At 38.3% G+C, this 20,845-nt stretch overlaps 1 protein-coding gene and 1 pseudogene across 2 annotated transcripts in view; one reads left to right on the forward strand and one right to left on the reverse strand.

Annotated features, from left to right (window-relative positions):
• Positions 1-20,845, forward strand: part of PTGER3 (prostaglandin E receptor 3) — a 90,304-nt gene that overhangs the window by 45,840 nt on the left and 23,619 nt on the right. The gene's annotated exons all lie outside the window — the stretch shown is intronic.
• LOC111761980 (heterogeneous nuclear ribonucleoprotein Q-like) lies at positions 11,619-13,695 on the reverse strand (annotated as a pseudogene).

Here is a 20,845-nt window from a genome sequence, read left to right on the forward strand (position 1 = left end):
CAGTGACAAAATCAATTTTGTCTTTAAAGTTTTTGGAGAAATATCTTGGGATATTGTCAAGCTCTGAATGGGAACCACTGCTTTAAATGTTGTGCAGCTCTAGTTAGATATGCATGACTCTTATCCTTATCTTGGGTTTTCTCTCACCTTGGCCATTTTGAATATTTTTGCTACTATCTGTGAAGAGCAAGTGCAGTTAAAGCTAAAATAATGCACTTAATTTGACCATTACTAAGAAATTGTAAATTTAAAATATTTTAAAGAATTTTGAAAACAAAGCCATTACACAGAAATGCTTATAATGAAAAAGGAAAACTTCCGACATCAAACAAGGAAGCAGAACACCTAGGTCAGGTGATCTGATTTACTATTCACAGGTTATTTGTCCTTTTACTTTAGTAAATCCTTCTGAACATAAATTTTCCCATCGGTAAAGGTTTATTAGGATTAAATAATGTAATGAAGATAAAAATACATTTGAAAGCCCTATACAAAGGATTAACACTTTTATTATCCACATGCACCAATGGAACAATATTAGAAAATTAATTGTCTTTGTTCTCATCTAAACAAGTGTAGTACCTAATTTAGTGTTGGGCAATCATACACGCACCAGAATGTACAGGTGGTGTTAGAAGGCTGGTTCTGTGTGTAAACTTTGGAAAGATACATAGCATCATCTAGGGTTTGTTTCCTCATCTCCACCTTATTGGTCTATCTATGTGGCATCTTCTAACTGACGCAGCATGACTCTCCTGCCATGCAGCTTATCATGCCAGCTATAGACAGACAAATTTGGAAAAGAGCTCATAGGAAATCTCTAAGAGACATAGTTCGCAAGGCCCATAAAACATTTCTGTTCTTTTTTTCTCAAAAAAGTAGTTTAAGGTTCTCACCCTCCCTTTCTTATTAGCTTATTCGATTTCCTCAACCAAATAGCAAGATCTTTGAACGCAGGGGCTGAGCTTCCATTTGTGGTGTTTTTCTACAGCCTTCCTTCCCCTTATTCCACATCCAAACTAACAAATCCTACGCTTCTAGTTGTCGGATGATGACTCCTATTAAACAGTCTTAGGCAGCAGAGAAGTGTCAGTTTTTCTAACAGTATGGATCAGATTCAGCAAATAAGATTGTCAGCAAGAATTTGAAAGTCCATATGTCCGATCTGGGCGTGTGCACATTATTGCAGATCTTCAGACCCTTGCCCGGTATTTTCGAGACTGCTTCTGCAGTGGTGGGAACCATCTGCTCTGGGTAGCAGACAGTTGTCCAGAAAGACTGAAACTCTGCTTCTGCCCAGGCTAAAAGTTATCCTATTTTGGGTTACTAAGGATTATATCTTTCAGCCCAGTGTGGGGTATTGTTTTTTACTTTTTACTTTCCTTTGAACACTTGCTCTCCTTTATGTAAAGTAACTTGGGAGCATGCTTACTGAGGAGCTGAAAAGCAGAAAGCACTTTTGCTTCCTAAATGCAGAGGGACTCCTGGGAAGAATTTGTAAAATTCAGGACCGCAGAGAAGGAGAGCTAGCCCTTTGTCATCCATGAAATTGTTGTTCATTTTAATTTTGAAATTTGCTCTAGCTTCCTTCTGCAAAATACGAAATACGAAATACAACGTGATTTCAGAGTAGAGCATATATATTCTTTGAGAAAGAGAAAATACTTCTGCTCCCTGTTTTTGAGTCTGCCATCATTGCTAGCTGGCAAAGTTCATTTGGTGTATTTGACATTTATTCATTCACTTGTTTTCTCTTTAACTGGACTGCTCTCTGGTTTCCACAAAACTGGTCAAACTAATTAGTAACAGTGCAGAACATTTTTCTGAAGGCAGTAAAATCCTGACAACAACAAAACTTGAATTCTATAGTTATCTCCATACGAATTTAAAAGAATGTCTACCCATAGCTATATAAATTTTAAAATTTGGGACATCTTAAGGTTTCTCTCTGGTCTAGCTTTGCACATTATCTTTTGACTATTTCAGTATGAATGTAATGTCTCCTCAAAATAATTCTCAAGCACCTCAAGGATCACTCTGCACTTATTCAGAACAGGTTTAATCCAATTACATGTATTTATTTATTTATTTATTTAAACCCAGAGTTAAACTAAGTGGAATGAGTCACTGATTACGGCAAATTTTTGAAGGGTATTTTCTGTCTGCCAACTGTTATATAATTTGCATTAGAAATGGAGTCTGGAGATCTTCATAATGGTGTGTTAATAATAATATAGTTTTTTAAGTAATGGAATAATTCATGGACCTTTTTGTCATGAGAGATAATTTTAATAAGAAGGTGGGTTAAGAAAAAGAATCAAAATGGATGAAAATCCATTTCAGTGAATGATAAATGGTTCCACTCAACCTTAAGGAATCTCAGATCAAAATTTTCAAACACAACCATTTGGAATGAAGAGAGGGATATCTTTAGAGAGAAGTAGGATGCATCTAATTTGCCAATTAGATTAGTAAGCTTTCTTTTGGATGAGAACTGTTTTACAGTCAGATCACCCACTTCTTTGGGAGTGTGAGAGTATGTGTTTTGGAGTCAGACCTGTGATCAAATGTTGGATTAGTAACTACAGAATCAGAAAGATTTTGTCTCATTATTTGAAGAATTGGGATTTTTGAACTTACAAGTATAAGGATTAAATGAAGTAATAATATGTAAATCTTTAGGAACAATGGTGGGCACCGTAATTATGGAGAGGTGCATTGTTGTTGTTGATGTTGTATTAATAGAGGTAGTAGTATCAGTAATGCAGTAGTAGTTGCTGGAGGAATCCATAAGTAGTCATACTGGAAATGCAGGAAGGATACACAAACTTCTGGATTCATTTCTGAATATTATTTTGGGAGATACAATTATAGCATTATATTTGAGAGCATGGGACCTAAACTCAAACTAAATTTGGCATCAAATCCTAGTCTGTTCATTTAGCTGACCTGAGTCAAGTTAATTTAACCCTCTAAATATTCATTCCTTTAACTATAAATGAAGATACAATAACATCTAAAATTCACAAATTTATTGTGAGCATTCAATGAAATAATTCATGCAAAATGTTTATCTAATGCCTGGCACATAATAGGCATTCAATAAATTTAATCATTATGTTATTATAAATTATTATTATTATTAAAGCCAAACTCAGAAGACTTGGTTGGTGCAGTTTCCAGCTAAGCTGAATGTCTTCCAAATCATATAAATTTTATCCAAGCTTCTCAAGACTTATAATAAGAAGCTAAGGATCAATATCATAGAAAGTGGGAAATATAATAGGAAGCAGCGAAACAACAATATTTAATTAAGCTTTCTTTCTGGCTTAAGAGTACATCATTGCCTGAGTTAAGGAATTGGTTCCACTAGCACAGAAGAGGTATTTTGAAAAATCCCTGTATCAGCTTCCTTAAATGAAACTCAGGATAAATAAATAATAATGCATACAGAGAGGTGAATCTCTGGGTGGCAGATCTTGTCCAAAAAGCAAATAATAGTTCATAAATTTGGTTAACACTTTCTTGCCACTCTATAATATAGATTAGTGTAACACATGTCCATCACCTCAATTTACTATTCTTTAAAGGACTATGGGGATAATCATTTCTAATTTACAGAATGACTATAAATATTAAGAGAAATGTGCAAAGCACTTGGTATTGATGCTAGGTTCTTAATATGGCGCTTATCTGTCATTATCATTATCATCATCAGTTCATGTGAAAAATTCTCATAGATGTGCCAAGGTCCAGGCTGGATAAAGATTTATTTCTAGGTACCCAAGTCATTTGTTTTCCTTTAGCTGTAAAGTCACTAGTAAACAGAACTACCAGAGAAATTTTGCTTAAGCAAATACCATGCAATGGGCTGGCTTAAACAAAGGAAGTTTAATGACTTGTGGTTTTGAGATTAGGAAAAAGTCCAAATCAAGGCATCATCAATTTAGTGCTTTCTCCTCAGAGACTGTGTTCTGTAACTGCTGCTGGCTATCCTTGGCCCCAAGCTTCTTTGTTACTTTACAGCACATATGGTGGCCTCTCTTACTTCTCCCTTCTCTTCTGGAGATTCTATTAATGTTCAATATCTGGCTGCTCTCTCTGTGGCTTTCTCTTTGTCTGAATTTCATTTCACTTTTATAAAGGACTGCAGTTACAGGATTAAGACCCATCCTGATTATGGTGGGACACACTTTAACTGAAGTAATCTTTTTTTTAAATTAATTATTTTTATTTTTAAAGAAGCTTTAGATTACATAAATGTTATACAAAAAATATAAGGGATTCCCATATGCCCCCCTCCCTCCCCATTCCACACTTTTCCACATGAACAACATCCCTTATTTGTATAGTACATTTGTTACAAATAATGAACACACCCTGAAGTATTGTTACTAACCATGGATTATAATTTACATTATAGTTTACACTCTGTCCTGCACAATTTTGTAGGTTATGACAGAATATACAATGACCTGTCTCCATCACTGAAATGTCATGCTGGACAGCTCCAAATGTCCCAAAAATGCCCCTATATAACACCTATTTTTCCTTCTTCCATCCCTCAGAACCTCTGGTGGCCACTATTTTTACATCAATGATAAGAGTTCTTCCACTGCTAGAATAATAATAAGTCTATAGTAGAGTAATAATAAGTCTAATTTAGTATATTGTTCATTCCTCAATCTTGAGGATTTGGGGATGATGATGCCCACTTTATTTCTAAGTGAGAGTGAGTTTAGATACCATGGGGCAGATGGATGGAACCACCTTGCTTGCAGTTTCAGACACTCTCTGTTCCTGGGATAGGCATTGTCCATCATCATTTCCTTGTTAGTTGTCCTGGGTGAGTCCAATGAACTGGAGAGTAGGTGTTGGCCAAAGATTTAAGTCTTTATATATATATTTAACAAGTACCGTACTAATTAAAGGTTCAAATAAAAGGGGCAGAAGAGCCTTGTGTAGGGAACTATAAATGAGTCTAACTCTGTTACACTGGGGAGCATAAATTCCAAAGTAAGGCCCACTGACTTGGTGGCAAATTTCTGAGCTTGTCCACCTTGCTTATATGCCTGGATGTCTCTAGAAACTTCAGGATCCCCACTATTTGAGGAACCGTTTACTGTCTCCTGCTGAGACATACATAAGTGTAACCTCTGGAATGAACTCCCAACTCCCTTTGAAATCTCTTAGCCATAAAAACTCATTTGTATTTACCGTTTCAAGCTTTTTTCCAGTTGCATTGCTAGTTGACACTTAGTAATAATCCCTCAGTGCCAGGGTGCTGGTGCGGGGGAAGATAGTATATTTATATGCTGAGATTGGCTTAGAAAGAGGCTACATTTGAACAACAAGGAGGTCTTCAGGAGGTAACTCTTAGGCAATATATAATACTACCCTAAGTTTCAATTTCACAAGAAAATGTTCGTAAGTACAATCATCAGTATCAAGGGGCTGGTGTAATGGTCTGTCTTCCTTTATTAGGCACTGCCCTTGTACTCGGCAGGGACGTCTTACTAGAAAATGTAGCAGAACTCCCCAGGATGATAATTCTATATTCTTTCAGATTTGTGTGGGTCTCCACCCACTGAGACAATGTCCCATGAACACTTGAACATATTCATAGGCCTTAGAGGTATGCCCCAGGTGAACCCCTTCCCATGCATTCCCCATCACTGACAGCCCGCTCCAGTGATCTTTCTCCGCCACAGTTGTGACCCTTCTGTGACCCAAAACCTCTCCAAAAACAAGGCCAACAAAATAACCAAATAAAATTAATAAAAAAATGAAATAATAATAGTTTTAAAAATAAATAAAATACAAAAAAAATTGAAATAATACAAAAAAATTTAGACATTGCGTCTTTCATCACTGTAAGATCTCTTGTCTTACATACAGTGACATTTTCTTCCATATATTCCTCCACTGTCTTATTTTTTTCATATCTGAGTAATCTTAGCAAAAGGATCTACTTACCATGAGTTCATACCCACAGGAATAGCTTAAGTTTAAGAACATATTTTTCTGGGGAGTTCTCACAGCTCCAAACCATGACAATGCATTTTGGTAAAACACAACTTAAGAAAAGGCATTAAAGCAGTTTGAATTAGCCTGGAAGTGGTTCTTTTCCTCTTAAGTTCTTGGATCCACAGCAATAATAACTTGTCTTAGTCTTAATGTTACTTCTCTGGTGATGAATAGAAAAAAATAGGGATCAAATTTTGCTAGATCTGATCACTGATTAAAGGAATCATGGATTTATTTAGCCAGTCTCTCATCTTTATTGAGCCTATGTCTTGTGAGTCTAGGTCCTGGGGAGACCGAAGTTCACCACTCACAGATTTCAGATTTCAGATTCTCTGACTCTTCAAAGTCATGTCTCAGTTTTCATTTCTCATATTTAGGACTTAAATTTTTCCTAAATTGTATATAGCTTTACTTTTCTCTTTGTTGTAATTAGAATATGTATTAATGTATAGACTTCAAACAATGTGAAATAGTAGAGAGACAAAGGAAATATTTCTATACTCCATCACCCAAAGTTAACCACTATTAATGTTTTAATTAATAATTCTTTAGATATCTATCTTTGCTACTTTTCCCTCAAACCTGATTGCAAGTAAGAACCATGATGCAGTTTTCTAGAAGTAATAATGGCCAGTTCCCACCTCTGGAGTCCTGGTTTAGCATATCCAGGTAAAATTTAGAAAACTCTCATTTTAGAATTCATGATACATGTTGAGAACCATTGTAATTTGTGTGCAGTTGTTTCAAGTACTTTGTCAGCAATGCTGAAATGATCATCCTTGTAAACGTAACCTGGTATAATTTCTGATGACCTTCTTGGGGTAAATCATTCAGAAGTCAAACTACTGGTTACATATATTTATTTTCATTCTAATGCATATTACCTAACTATTCACTCAGAAGGTTGATTCAGCCCTAGACAACACTTGAAGACTTATTCAAACTGATGTAATCAAGTAAGTGCTTTCAAATTGTTCATGGGAAAGAAGAGACGAAGAGCCTCAAAATCTTGAAGAGAAATATAAGTAAATGCAAGGTCTTTTAGAACAAAGTGGTCAGTATGGCGAGGATATTTGGATTCAGGTACTCTAAGGAGTAATTGTAGGAATTGGAGAGTATTTGGCTAAAGAGAGAAGACTTAAGACTGATAGATTTTTCAAGTGTTTGAAGGGATTTCTTGTGAAATAGGAATGCATTACACATTTCCTAAAGGTTTTAATAAATTTATGGAAAAAAGTTACAGGTAGACAGATTTTGATTCAGTCTAAAGAGGAACCAATCTGTCCTAAGACTGAAGGGCCTGCCTTAGGAAGTAATTTCCTGTCACTGCAAGTATTCAGTCAAATACTAGGCAACCACTGGGGAGTTTCTAAAGAAGGTGAAGCACAGCCTAGACTAGGCATTGAGGTGGTGCAATTGACATGGAATCTGCTCCACCTCAGAGGTCCCCAGGATAGAATCCCAGTGAATCCTAGAGGAGAAAGATAAAAAAACAAAAAGAGACGTAGATGCAGAAGATCACATAGCAATAACAGCAGGGTGGGGGTGAGTAAGGAAAAATAATTAAAAAAAAAAAAAAAAAGCAAGAACCAGCCCCTCAGGGTGGGGAATGGGCTGGCAGGGGTCAGACCTCTGTCAGAAAGCACAGGCTGGCAGAGTCCAGGCCCCAGTGGAGACTCTAGACCAGGACTGCTCATTGGAAGGCAAACATGACTCCATCCCATCTTACTAATGAGGTTTTTTATTCTCCCCTAAAAACAACTCAGAAAACAAGACAACTATCCAGTAAGAAAAAAGTTTCCAGCATTTACATGTATAATACACAGGTTACATGCGGGTTGTTTGTACCTTTGCTATTCTGTACAAAGGAGGAAGAGGAGTGCATGAGTTAACTGATCCGTAGGATATTATCGCCGTTTTTTTCCTTCCTTAAAAATCTCCTCTCTATAGATACAACCCCAGGTATTGGTTCTTCTGAGGGCTGCAGAGGCCCACAGGTTATATGGTTATGGCAAATGGAGTTCAGTGCCATGTCAGTTGGCCCTACTTTGGAGTTTGTGTTTCTGTGTGATGGAGCTGGACTCAGATGTGATCTCTGTCCATAAGTCTCTCCTGTTACTTTTACCAGATCTGTAGTTGGTGCTGGAGTTTAGTGTATACCCAAGGGACCTGAATCTCTGCACTGTCCATGTCATAGCCAGGCCCTGAGCCTCAACAGACTTGCAACTCCTACACTCTGGTTTATTGGACTTACCCCACTCAGCTAACATGGAGGTGAAGAAGGTCAACCACCATACCAGGGAGCCAAAAGTGCCTACAACTGAAAGCAGGAGAATGCATCCAGCATCCATGTGGAATCTAAGCCCCCTCTAGATATAGATGTGGAGTGGACACAACCATTCTAAGGTCCACAGGATGGAGGAATTAGAGTATGGATTAGAGTGGACTTACTGATATTCTATTCTTGAACTATTATGATTACTAATCGAAGAAAATGTGGCATTGATGTGGAGAAAATGGCCATAGTTGTTGCTGGGGGTAGGGAGTGGGAGGAAGAGATGTGATGTGGGGGCATTTTCGGGGGTTGGAGTTGTCCTGGGTTGTGCTGCAGGGACAGTTACCAGACATTGTATGTCCTCCCATGGCCCACTGGGTGGACTGTGGGAGAGTGTGGGCTATGGTGTGGACCATTGACCATGAGGTGCAGTGGTGCTCAGAGATGTATTCACCAAGTGCAATGAATGTCTCCTGATGATGGAGGAGGTTGTTGTTATGGGGGGAGGAGTGGGAGAAGAGGTGGGTGGGGGGTATATGAGAACCTCATATTTTTTGAATGTAACATTAAAAAATAAATTAAGACAAAAAACATCTTTCTGCCTAGAAATAATGAATGATGAAGCTAAATACATTTACTTAGTTGATGGGCTTTACATACAGGGAAAATCGACATCCTACAGGGCAGAAACCTTTTCAACATCTTTCTGAAAATAAACCAAACCGTGGTTGCATGAATGGGAAAGAGGGGTGCAGGGTAGAAAGTGGGTGCCAGTGGCCCTCTGCGGTGACCCGGGGCAGCCCCTGGCCTGGCCAGGCCCCACGCCCTGGCAGGCGAGAGGTGGGAGGACGGAGCCGAGCCTGGGGCAGTCACCGGAGGGGGTTCAGGTCTTTCTGACGTGAGGGGCAAAGCTGGGCTGCTGGAAGCCGGGGCTCGCTGGCCAGCACAGGCAGTGCAGGGGCGGGTGGGGCGCGTAGGCTTGGCACCCCGGCAGGAGACACCACACACGTCGGAAAGGCTATCTCCCCTTGGGGCCTAACAACTCAAAAAGCCGGCGGAGCACGCGTGGCAGTGGGGGGCGGGAGCCCGATGCCCCCTGCGCTCACAGCGCCGTCTCACGAGGCACGCGCGCTGAGACCTTTGTTCCAGCCAAATCATTTCGTGAAAGGACCGAAAAAACACAAATCCGGAGAAACGACCTTGAAAACGGCACCTGCCCCTCCCATAACAAAACCCACCCTCTCGGCGGTGCGGTCACGACGCCTGTGGAGGGACACGCGGCGCCGGGACCTAGGTTTCCGCGCACGCGGACCTCAGAGCTGCGGGGGAGAAACAGGCCCCGCGCCCAGTCCCGGCAGACGCGGCGCCCCGCTAGGCCTTGCGACGCGCTCCCGCGGGGCCCAGGAGGGCCCGAGCGCCCCCCACAAACCTGGGGAGAAACCCCGCCCGGGCCGCTCCGCCGGCGGCGAGGGGCTGCGCAGGCTCGGGGCAGTGCCTCTCGCGGCCGGCGGCGCCCACCCCTCTCCCTCTTGTGCTGGGTCTTAGAGCTGCCACAAGGCCTCGAAACGGACTGGAGCAAAGACCTGTAAAGTCTTTCTTGTGTAAATAAATTTACCTTAGGGTGGGAAGCCGCCTCTTGTTTATTGGGGCTAGGACAGAAGAAACCTTATACAATTTGCATAAACAGTTGAGAGTAAAGGAGATTATTTGGAATAAATGCGAGTAAGTTATTTTGATAGTGGCAGATTCAATGGCTACTGACGATGGATATTTTGGGGGTAAATAGACATGAGTCAGTATTTTGCTGTCCAAGATGTTGGAATGCATAGAACTACCTCATGAGTTTTTGCATTTTTGTTTCCTTGTGATTCCCTTGTTCAGCCAAGCATCAGAGGGTTCCCCCAAGACGTGACGCAAAAGCTCAGGGCGTAAACTGCCAGGCAAATCTGCCTGCATGTTTTAAAATAAAAACTTCATTTGACTGGGAATAAATACAGAGGGGAAGATTTTATATATGTTTAAATGAACAAACAAAAGAAAAAGTGATGGGCTTCTCCATCCTGTCCCAAATTAGGTTGTTTTTTTTTTTCTTGTTGAGTTATAGGACTTTAAAAATATATTCTGGATATTAAGCCCTAATCAGATATGTGGTTTCCCAATGTTTTCTCCCATTTTGTATGTCGTTTTTTTACTTCCATGATAAAGTCTTTTGGTGCATAATTTTAAAAAATTAATCTATTTGTTTTCTTTTGTTGATCACAATTTTGGTATAAAGTCTAAGAAACCATTGCCTAACACAAAGTCCTGAAGATGCTTGTCTCTCTTTTCTTGTAGGGTTTTTTTTTTTTTTTTTTTTGTTTAGTGCTCATATTTATGTCTTTATCCATTTCGAGTAGACTTTTGTATATGGTGTAAGTAGGGGTTCACTTTCATTCTTCTGCATGTGAACATGCAATTTTCCCAGTACCACTTGTTAAAAAGGCGATTTTTCCCCATTGAGTGGACTTGGCATACTGGTCAAAAATCAATTGGCCATAGATGTGAGGGTTTATTTCTGAACTGTCAATTTGATTCCATTTGTCTATCCTAGTATACTTTTGCAAATATCATATTGTTTTGACTACAAGTAGCTTTGCAGTAAGTTTTAAGATCAGGAAGTGCAACTTCATTCTTATTTTTTGAGATAGTGTTAGCTATTCGGAGCCCCTTGTCCCTCATATAAATTGGATGATTAGACTTTCCATTTCTGCAGAGAAGGCTTTTGGAATTTTTTTAGATGTGATTTTTTTATTGGCATAAACAACAGCAAAAAGAATATAAGTAGCCAAATGGTTTTGAAAAACCAAATTAGGTAAAAGGTCTAAATTTTTTAAAAAAAGCAGTTGTGCATCAATTAACCTTATTCTAGCAACTTAAGTTGGTAACATACAAAGTTATTCTGATACCAGGTATTAAACATACTCAGTTTTAATCAAGACTAAATATGGATGAAGACACCAAATCTATACACTATTGGAAACATTGTATACACTACAGCCAAATGGACTTGAGCCAAAGTTTCTCAAGCATGAATGCAAACTCATAAACTATTTCTTTCAACATGTAAGAATACCTTTATTGAAAAAAATTAAAAATAAAAATACAGTCAGTTCTCCAGAAGCGCTGAGAAGTATGGCTTTGTTCGTGTCCAAGTGGATTGTTAAAAAATATACATTAAAGGTAAATCTTGCCAGATGTCAAATTATAGCAGCAAATTTAGGGCCAATCAGTTTCTGATCAACCTGTCACTTTCCGATTTGACAGAAGCCATACTGTTCTACTTACGATGTTGCCCAAAAGTATCCTGATAAAACTCCTGGTTTTCAGGTTTGCAACAATAGTTACCTGAATGATCACCATCTTGGAGCAGATGCTCCAGCAATGAGTTGGGAACCCTAGTTTTGATTATTGGTCAGGCACTGCTTGGAATCCGGACCCATCAGCTTTGCTCTTTCCATCTACATTTCCACTGTGACCACCCTTTCCACCGCGTACCCCGTGATCTTTTGTTGTTGGGCACCTCCTCTAGTATCAGTAACACCTCTTCCTCTTGCTGATCCAGGACCTCCTTTCTGTGAATAACAGACTCTACCACCAGTAGGACCAGCCCCATGACCTCTGGATGGAGCAGCACCCCTTGCTCCGCTACCATGCCTTCCTCTAGCTCCAACTTGAAAATCTTCAGAACAGTAGTATGGATATTCATATCCACCATGAGAGTTATGGTAATCATAGCTATAATAATCATAATAATCTTCACATACATAATAATCTGGAGGATATCAATAACCACCTCTACCTCCACCCCTTGGAGGGGGTATATGAGGTGGAGCATATAGTAATAATACTATATAATAGTAGGATAATGGTAGGAGTGATCATCATATATCTGATTCTTTGCTGCTTGCCACTGAGCTTTTCTTTTTTTCCTTTTCTGATGTGGCAGAAAAACAATTTCAATGTTTTCTCCCTCCAAGTCTTTACCATTCATTTCTTTCATAGCCTTAACAGTACTATCTTGCTCATCTAAATGAATGAAAGTATACTCTTTTAGTTTCTTCACTCACTCCAGATTCCCAAACTGACTAAATGCTTTTTCTAAAATCTCTTCAGTTACAGTATTGGCAAGGATGCTTACAAAGAGCTCTTTCACCCTTGACATACCTCAGGATCAGGATCTTCTATAGCAGGAGTTCTTAACCAGGAGTCCATGAAAAGATTTCAGGTGGTCTGTGCGCTTGAACTGAAAATTTAAAAAAATGTTATACTTGTGGGGACGTGTTGGTGTGGGTGTAATATATTTATTAAATAATACACGGTATGGTGTGGACTTAGTAAGGGGTCTGTGGTTTTCACCTGACTGGCAAAGGGGTCCTTGGAACAAAAAAGTTTAGGAACCCCTGATCTATAGGGTGAGCCCATTCAACAGTTCCAACAGTTCCCCAGACTTGGGCTTTACCATTTATTAACCTAAGCCTTGCCTGCACAGCTGTTTTGTGATCTTCATATTCAAGGAAACAAAGCCTCTTTTTTTTTTTTTTCTTGCCGTTAGGTTGGTGGTATAAAATGACACCTGTAAGATCCTCTGTGACTTTGCTAAATTATTCAAGAATCTATTCCTTGGTTTTACTTTTAGGAATAGAGCCCACAAAAAACCCTGTTTTTTTTCGGCAGCTGATTGCATACACAATGTGCTTTCCAGAATAAATAACATGATTATTAAACAATTTAACAGCTTTCTGAGCTGCTGCTTTTGTACAAAAAGTGACAAACATATAAACTCTATTGAGACCATTGAGAGTAAACATCATTAGATGAAGATTCCATATAGGTTCAGTTTTCTCAAACAAAGGAACAAGTTTATCCTCAAATAGATTTCTTGGGCTCTTCCCCACAAATATCTCAGTGCCAATAGAAAGCTGCTTTCCTTAATAAATGGTATCTGGAGGTAGTCCCCCATACTTCTTTTGTCCAGGAAGGACATCAAGTGTGTAGTCTGTTCTTTCCAAGAGTGCCTTAATTTTTGCCTCATCTGGTCCTTTGCTAGAATCTGATATTCTAGTCCCATTGTTCTCTCTGCCTGTAAGTTTTCATGACTCCACATAAAAAGGAACTTTTGTTCTGAACATGAGAAAGATCATTGTCTTTAAACTGTGGAAGAACTGTCCATGCTCTGTCTTCATTGAATTCTTTATGTGCAATTAACCCTGCAAGGTAAATTTCATCTAGTTTTTCTGCAACTTTCTGTGGTAAACTGGCATCAAGCAATGTCAGAAAATATTCTGAATGGATAACTGCAAAAGTAGTATCTATGGCTCTTCAGTACCATTTCCATTAACAGGTTCTTTAGCCATGTTTCCAGAGATTGTGTCCCAGGCCAAGACGATCATCACTGGTTCTTGACATCAACCCGAAGCCACAGGGCTGAACCCCCAGAAAGCAACAGTAGTATAATCTTGCATTTCCACACCTAGGCCACCGAGGTCCCAGCCCACAGACTCATCACAGCCTCCCACCCCAGCACTGCCATCTCCACTGTGACACATGGCTTTCTCCCACCCAGGGGCCTCTTGGCCGAGATGTGACCCTGTGCGTGCACTCTGCAAGCTCCCACCCCTCACCCGTCAGTGCGGTCACTGTTGGAATTTTTATCTGGATTGTGTTGAATCTAACTGCTTTGGGTTGAAGTGATATCTTAACAATGTTTGGTTTTCTAATCCATGAACATGGAATGTCCTTCCACTTATTTAGGTCTTTGATTTCTTTTCATGATGTTTTGTATTTTTTCATGTGTAAGTCCATCCTTGGTGAAAATGTTTTCCTAGGTATTTGAATCTTTAAGTTGCTATCATAAATGAAATTTTTTTTTCTTGAAATTCTCTTCAGATTGTTTATTACTAGTGTATAGAAACTATTGATCTTTGCTTCAGGGACACTGGTCTATAATATCTTTTCTTGTGGTAACTTTATCTGTCTTTGGTATGCGAGTGAATTTGGTCTCATAGAAAGAGTTAGGTAGTGTTCCTTGTTCAATTTTTTGGAAGAGCTTGAGCAAAGTTGATATTAGATCATCTTTGATTGATTGGTAGAATTCACCTGTGAAGCCTTCTGGTCCTGGGCTTTTCTTTGTTGGGAGGTTTTTGAGTACTGATTCAATCTCTTTACTTGTTAATTGTTTATTGAGATCAATTGTTCATAATATCCTCTTAAAGCCCTTTTTAATTCTGTAGGACTTTAAGTAATGGCTCTCATTTCATTTTTGATTTATTTATGTCTTCTCTTTTTTTTTTAATTTGTCACTTCAGCTAACAGTTTGGCAATTTTATTGGTCTTTTTAAAGAGTCAGCTTTTGGTTTTGTTGCTTTCTCTCTTTTGTTTTTACCTTACTCTCAATTTCATTTCTCTCCACTCTGATATTTATTTCTCTTCCTTCTGCTCACATTGGGTTTAGTTTGTGCCTCTTTTCTAGATTATCCAGTTGTGAGTTTAGGACTCTGATTTGAGATCTTCCTTCTTTTTTAATGCAAGCATGTAGATCTATAAATGTCCTCATCACTGCCTTTCTGACATCCCATAAGTTTTGTTATGTTGTGTTGTTATTTTCATTCACCTCAAGTTATTTGCTAATTTCCCTTGTGATTCCTTGAAATATTGGTTGTGTGTTGTTCAATTTCCACATGTTTTTGAATTGTTCATTTCTCTCTCATTATTTATTTCTAGTTTCATTCCACTGTGGACAAACAAAATACATTGTATGATTTCAGTGTTTTAAATTTTTAAAAAAATTACTCATGTATACCAAGGAAGAATGTGTATGTTGCTGCTATTGGGCAAACTGTGCTATATATGTCTGTTAGGTCTACTTGGTTTTATAGTAGTGTCCAAGTCTTCTTTTTCATTATTGATGTTTCATTATTGATGCATTATTGATGCAGATGTTCTATTATTTAAAGTGGTATATTGGAATCTCCTACTGTTACTGTATAACTATTCCTCCCTTCAAATATATAAATATTTGCTTCATATGTTTTGGGGCTCTACTGTTAGGTACATATATATTCATAAAATGTTGAATTGACACTTTTAACAGTATATAGTGACTTCCTTTGTTCCTCATAACAATTTTTGACTTAAAGTCTCCTTTATCTGATATTGATACAGCTTCCCCAGCTCTCTTTCTTTTTTTTTTTTACTTTTTGCATAGTATATTTTTTTCCCCATACTTTCACTTTCAACCTACTCATGTCTTTGAATTTGTGGTGAGTTTTTGGTAGACAGCATAGATTTGGGTTATTTATTTATTTTTTAAATTTAGTCTTCCATCCTCTGTTCTTTGACTGGACCATTTATTTCAATTGCATTTAAAGTAGCTACTGATAATGCAGGATTTTCTTTTGCCATTGTGCTATTTTTTCTTTGTAAATCATGTCTTTTTTGTTCCTCAATTCTTTCATTAATTCCTTCTTCCATATTTGCTTGATTTACTATTGTGTACCATTTTGAGTCCCTTCTCACTTACCTCTGTATATATTTTTCAGATATTTTCTTTGTGGTTACCATGGGACTTAAATTTAACATCCTAAATCTGTAACAATCATGTTTGTTTTGATATCAATGTAACTTCAATAGCATACACATATACTATCTCCTTATAGTCCTTCATCCTTCCATCTTTTTGTTGTACTTATTACAGATCATATCTTTATACATTGTATGTCCCAAACCATAGATTTAGCTTTATTTTTATGTATTTACATTTTAGAATCTGTAAGAAGCAAAAAGTGGAGTTACGTACCAAAAAGTACAGCATTACTCATATTTGTAAGAACTCATATGGTTACCTTCACTGAAGTTCTTCATTTCCTTATGCTTCTTCAATTGTCCTTTTGCTTCAGTCTGAAGAACTTCCTTTAGCATTGCTTGGGAAAGAGGTCTAGTAGTGATGAACTCTCAGATTTTGTTTATTTGTGACTGTGTTAATCTCTCCCTTCTCTCCGGATATGAAATTCTTTGTTAGTAATTTTTCCCCCAGCACTTTAAATACTTTGTTGCCTTGCCTTCTTGCCTCCATGGTTTTTTATGAGAAATATGCACTTAATCTTATTGTGGCCCTTGTATGTAACACATTACTCTTTTCTTTTAGCTTTTCAGAACTCTCCTTGCCCTTTGTGTTCAGCACTTTGACTACTGTGTGTCTGGGCCTGGTTCTCTTCAGGTTTATACTGTCTGCAGTTTGTTGGACTTCTTGATTGTGTACATTCACGTCTTTTGTTAAATTTGGGAAATTTTCTGCCATTATTTCTTTGCATATTCCTTCTGGTTTTTTTCTCTCTTTCTTTTCCTTCTGGGTCTCCCATCATGTATATATTGAGGTGCTTGATGGTGTCCCACAGGTCTCTTAGGCTCTGTTCACTTTATTTTTTTCATCCTTTTTTTCTTTCTCCTCCTTACCCTGAATCATTTGAATTATCTTTTCTTCAAGTTCACCGATGCTTTCTTCTGCCAGATGCAATTTGTTGTTGAAACCGTCTAGGGAATTTTTCATTTGAATTATTGTAGTCTTTAATCCAGTATTTCTGTTTGGTTCCTTTTAGAAATTTATTTGAGATCGTCATACTGTTATTCCTTGTTTTCCTGATATCCTTTTGTTCTTTCTCCATGTTTTCATTTATCTCCATGAGCATATTGAAAGTCATTTTTTAAAAAGCCTTCATCTGGTTTGTCCAAAGTCTTGCATTTTTCATTAATAGTTTCTGAATTTTTATCTTGTTCCTTTGGATGGGCCATAATGTCCCATTTCTTTCTTTGTCTTGTTATCTTTTGTTGCACACTCTTCACTTTAATTTTTTAAAGTGTTCATTCCTCCTATCAAGAAAATCAAGCTGAGGTGAAATTAAAGTACAGGGTCCTCTCAGTCTTTTCTGAGTCTGTGTCTTTTCCTGGGATTTTGGAGACCTGTGGCCATAGGAATTTCCCCATTTAAAGTAATTGGAATGTCCCATGACCTCCCTATGAGCTAGATTACCCCCCCCCATCATCAATTGTGCATCTTAAAGCTAGTAATGCTTTGCCCCAGGCTGCTATGACTTAGTTGTTTCTTATACTGCTTTAGGTAAACTCAAGTTGCTTCTACCTGCAGGGTAATTTCTGGGAAGGTGAGCCAGTGACCATGTTCCTGATTCCGTCTTTCATGCTACTTCCTTCTCCTGCCCCAAAGGATTAGCATTGACATACAGGCACCCCAGCATGCACTGTTTCTTGCAGAACAGGGCAAGGGACCCTCCGATGGGGGTTCTGCAGCATGCTGGGCACTATAAACTTCTCCTACCATTTTTTTTTTTTTAAAGCTGAAGTTCCTTGATTTGGCATTCAGGTACTGCAACTGTTTAACTCTTTTCCAGACTTTTTAGGAAGACAGCTATACTAGGTTTTGCTAGTTGTTCCAAGAGTCTGTGGGGGAATGGCACCTTGGAGCATTTTACACAGCGATCATGGTTGACTAGAAGATGTGACTGGGTAATTTTTAAATCTCTTTGTCCATCTGTTTACTTACCTGTACACTGGAAATAACAATATCTCACAGGGTGGAGAAAAGAAATTAAGTAGTATATATACAAAGCATAGTAGACTCAACCATTTCTAGCTAATTTAACAGTAAATACTACTACTTGCCCTTACAAAAATGCATTTATGGTACTTACAGGTATAAGAGTACTTGTAAGTGTGAGTACAACAACATAATATTAGTATTTAGCAGTCACAGAACTTTTTTATAGTTTTTAAGGCACATTAACTTCTGTGACTTTATTTGTTCTAACATTTTAGGTGGATAGGAAAGTATTATTTTTATTATTCCCATTTTATAGCTGAACAAACTACGACTAAGACTAGATGTAATGTTTGCACTTTTGGTTAGATTTTAGTTCAAATAACACCTCCACACTTGCGTTAGGATGGGCTTCTTACCCCTTTAAGCCTCACTTTTCTCATTTGGAGTGTGGAGATTGTTACAGTGGTCTCAAAAATCTTTGATGTTTTTTCAGGACCCTTTGTACGAAACCTGAATGCTTTAAATTTGTTCAAAGCTCCCAATAAGTTTGTCCCTACCTGCACTTCCTGGTTTATGTGGCAATGCTGACCCCAGTTTTTTGGAAATTCTTTCCCCAAACACATTATGTACTTCATGATTCTCTCAGTTCTGTTCCCTTTGCTTGAATGTTTTTCTTAATAATTGAAAATTTCTACTCATTCATTAGATGCTCAAATGACATCTACTTTAAGAATTCTTTTCTAGTGCCTGTTTCAGAATTAAGCCCTCTTTCCTTTGAGTATGTAACCATCATACCATACTTTTTTGTCTCTGTGATAACTTCTCACTGTTTGATTTTTATTATAGTCAGCTCTCCATGTATCTGTCTCCCCAATTCCCCCAAAGAATAAAGTCCTTGCATGTGAGACCACATCTTTTTAACCTTGATATCCTGACCCCTATTTCCTTTTTATCCCATACCTACAGCCACCAATCCAATAAAGGCATTGAAGTGTAAACACATAGTAAACATTGAAATATTTATTACATTGATTTTAATGACCACAGAAAATAATACAAATCAAAAATACAAGATGTCCAAGAAGGATTTTTAGTTGGAAAAATAAAAAAATTAAGGCTTATAGAAGTTGCCACAGTGCTAGATATATATACAGTATATGGTCAAAAATAGTTGTTCACTAGGGAATGAAATTAGAGATGATGGCCTCAAATCTTTGGTATATATCACCCAGTGTTTCTCTCATCCCTCCCCTGAAAAGGTCCCTTGGTGCCAACATTGGATAGAATATTAAAGTGAATAGACTATTAGTGGGTATAGCGCTTCTTCACTCTTAGGTTTTGCTTCAGATATACTGTGAAGGAAAAACAGTGTTTGTGTTGATTCAGTTAATAGCCTTAGCTAGGGAGGCAATAGGCTAAGTCATTGTCCAGGCTAGCAAGAGAGATCAGCTGTGGTTAGCAGGAAGGTGCTGGAAGCAGAGCAGCTTTTGACCACTAGGTCTAAATAGCCTGAGCTGCAGATCCCACATCCCATTTAACACGTAGTTGTAGAGTCAGAAACTGATAGAGAATGAAGAAGAAGAAGAAGAAAAAAAAAACCACTTCCCTTCCAAGAACTGAGAGATTTTCTAGAGAAACAAGTTCTAACAACCTCCTTTTTACATGCAAGGAAGTTGAGCTGAGAAGTATCAACACTTCTTGAGGGCTTCCATCAGTTAACACTAGGAACTGCTTGCTTTTTTGCTTCCTGTCAGGTACTGGTATGCGAGACTGCACTTTCCCCATTGATTTTAATTATTACTTACTCATTCTTGCTTTCAGGCACTCAGTTTCTGTTGTATGCCTATTATGCTTGATCTCCGTACGGATTCAAATTGCCCTTGAGGAGCACAGCATGCAGGTGACTCCTCCCAAAGACTGAAAGCCCCATAAAGTGCCCCTCAGCAGCCCCATTCCTGAAAGTATCTGACAGACTGAGCCCTTCAGACAGAAGTCACAGACCCTACTAATGCCCCTAAAGTACTTCTCATGTTTTCTAACAGGCTGCAGCAAAAGGTGAGCCATAAATTAGGTTGGATGTTTTAATCCTAACTGCAAAACAGAGATTTCTGCCCAAGATGGGTTCTGTTTTCAGTGCTTAATGAATTCTAAGAAAATAAGTATAGAACTAGGAGTCCTGTAGCAAACCAAAGACTTGGTGATCTCTTCCTCTCTAGGAACTTTCCTTTTAACATGGACATCATCTGTGATGTAGTGTGTTTTTTGGGAGGACAGACAAAAAATGTAGGACAATGATACTGAAAAGACAATGGTATAAAGCTGATTGTATTCCACTATGCAGGAAAAGTAGGGTGAGGCTCTTAAGAGAATAATATCTAGAGGTGGGAAGGAAGGAAATAGATGCAGATCTAATATCCACATGCAGTGTTAGAGGAGGAGGGATTTAATATCGAGAGACCTCATGTGTGTTTTTATTGAAGCAAGAGGAAAATAAGGTTAATGGAATTTACTTTTAAGTATCTAATGGAATTAATTTCAGAGAGTTCTGCCTAGAGTATTGTTATAATTTTTTATGTCTGGGCTCTTGGACACATTTTTTGCTACAGTATTTAATACAGCACTGACCATTGCTGGTCAAGCTCTCCCAAGATGCCAACCACTGCACTAAGGGCTAAATGCTCAGAAATTGCATATTTCATCCCTAATCCTGTGAGGGAGATTCAGAGTATAGAGTGAGGCTTTAAATTAATATTTCCTTAAGAGTCCTAAAGGAAAGCAAATGAGATAATGAAATAAATTTCCTTGCTTATTCAAAGGTTGCCTCTTTTCTGACTCTGACCCTGGGCTACATTTCCACTTGAAAGCACCCTAGAGAAAATTTTGCTACTGAATGTTTCTATGCAACTGGTCCCAGTAGAATCCTAGAGCTGAAGAGGCAATAGAGATCACTGGGT

Source organism: Dasypus novemcinctus, chromosome 9 (assembly GCF_030445035.2).
Source record: "Dasypus novemcinctus isolate mDasNov1 chromosome 9, mDasNov1.1.hap2, whole genome shotgun sequence".
Classification (NCBI taxonomy): Eukaryota; Metazoa; Chordata; class Mammalia; order Cingulata; family Dasypodidae; genus Dasypus; species Dasypus novemcinctus.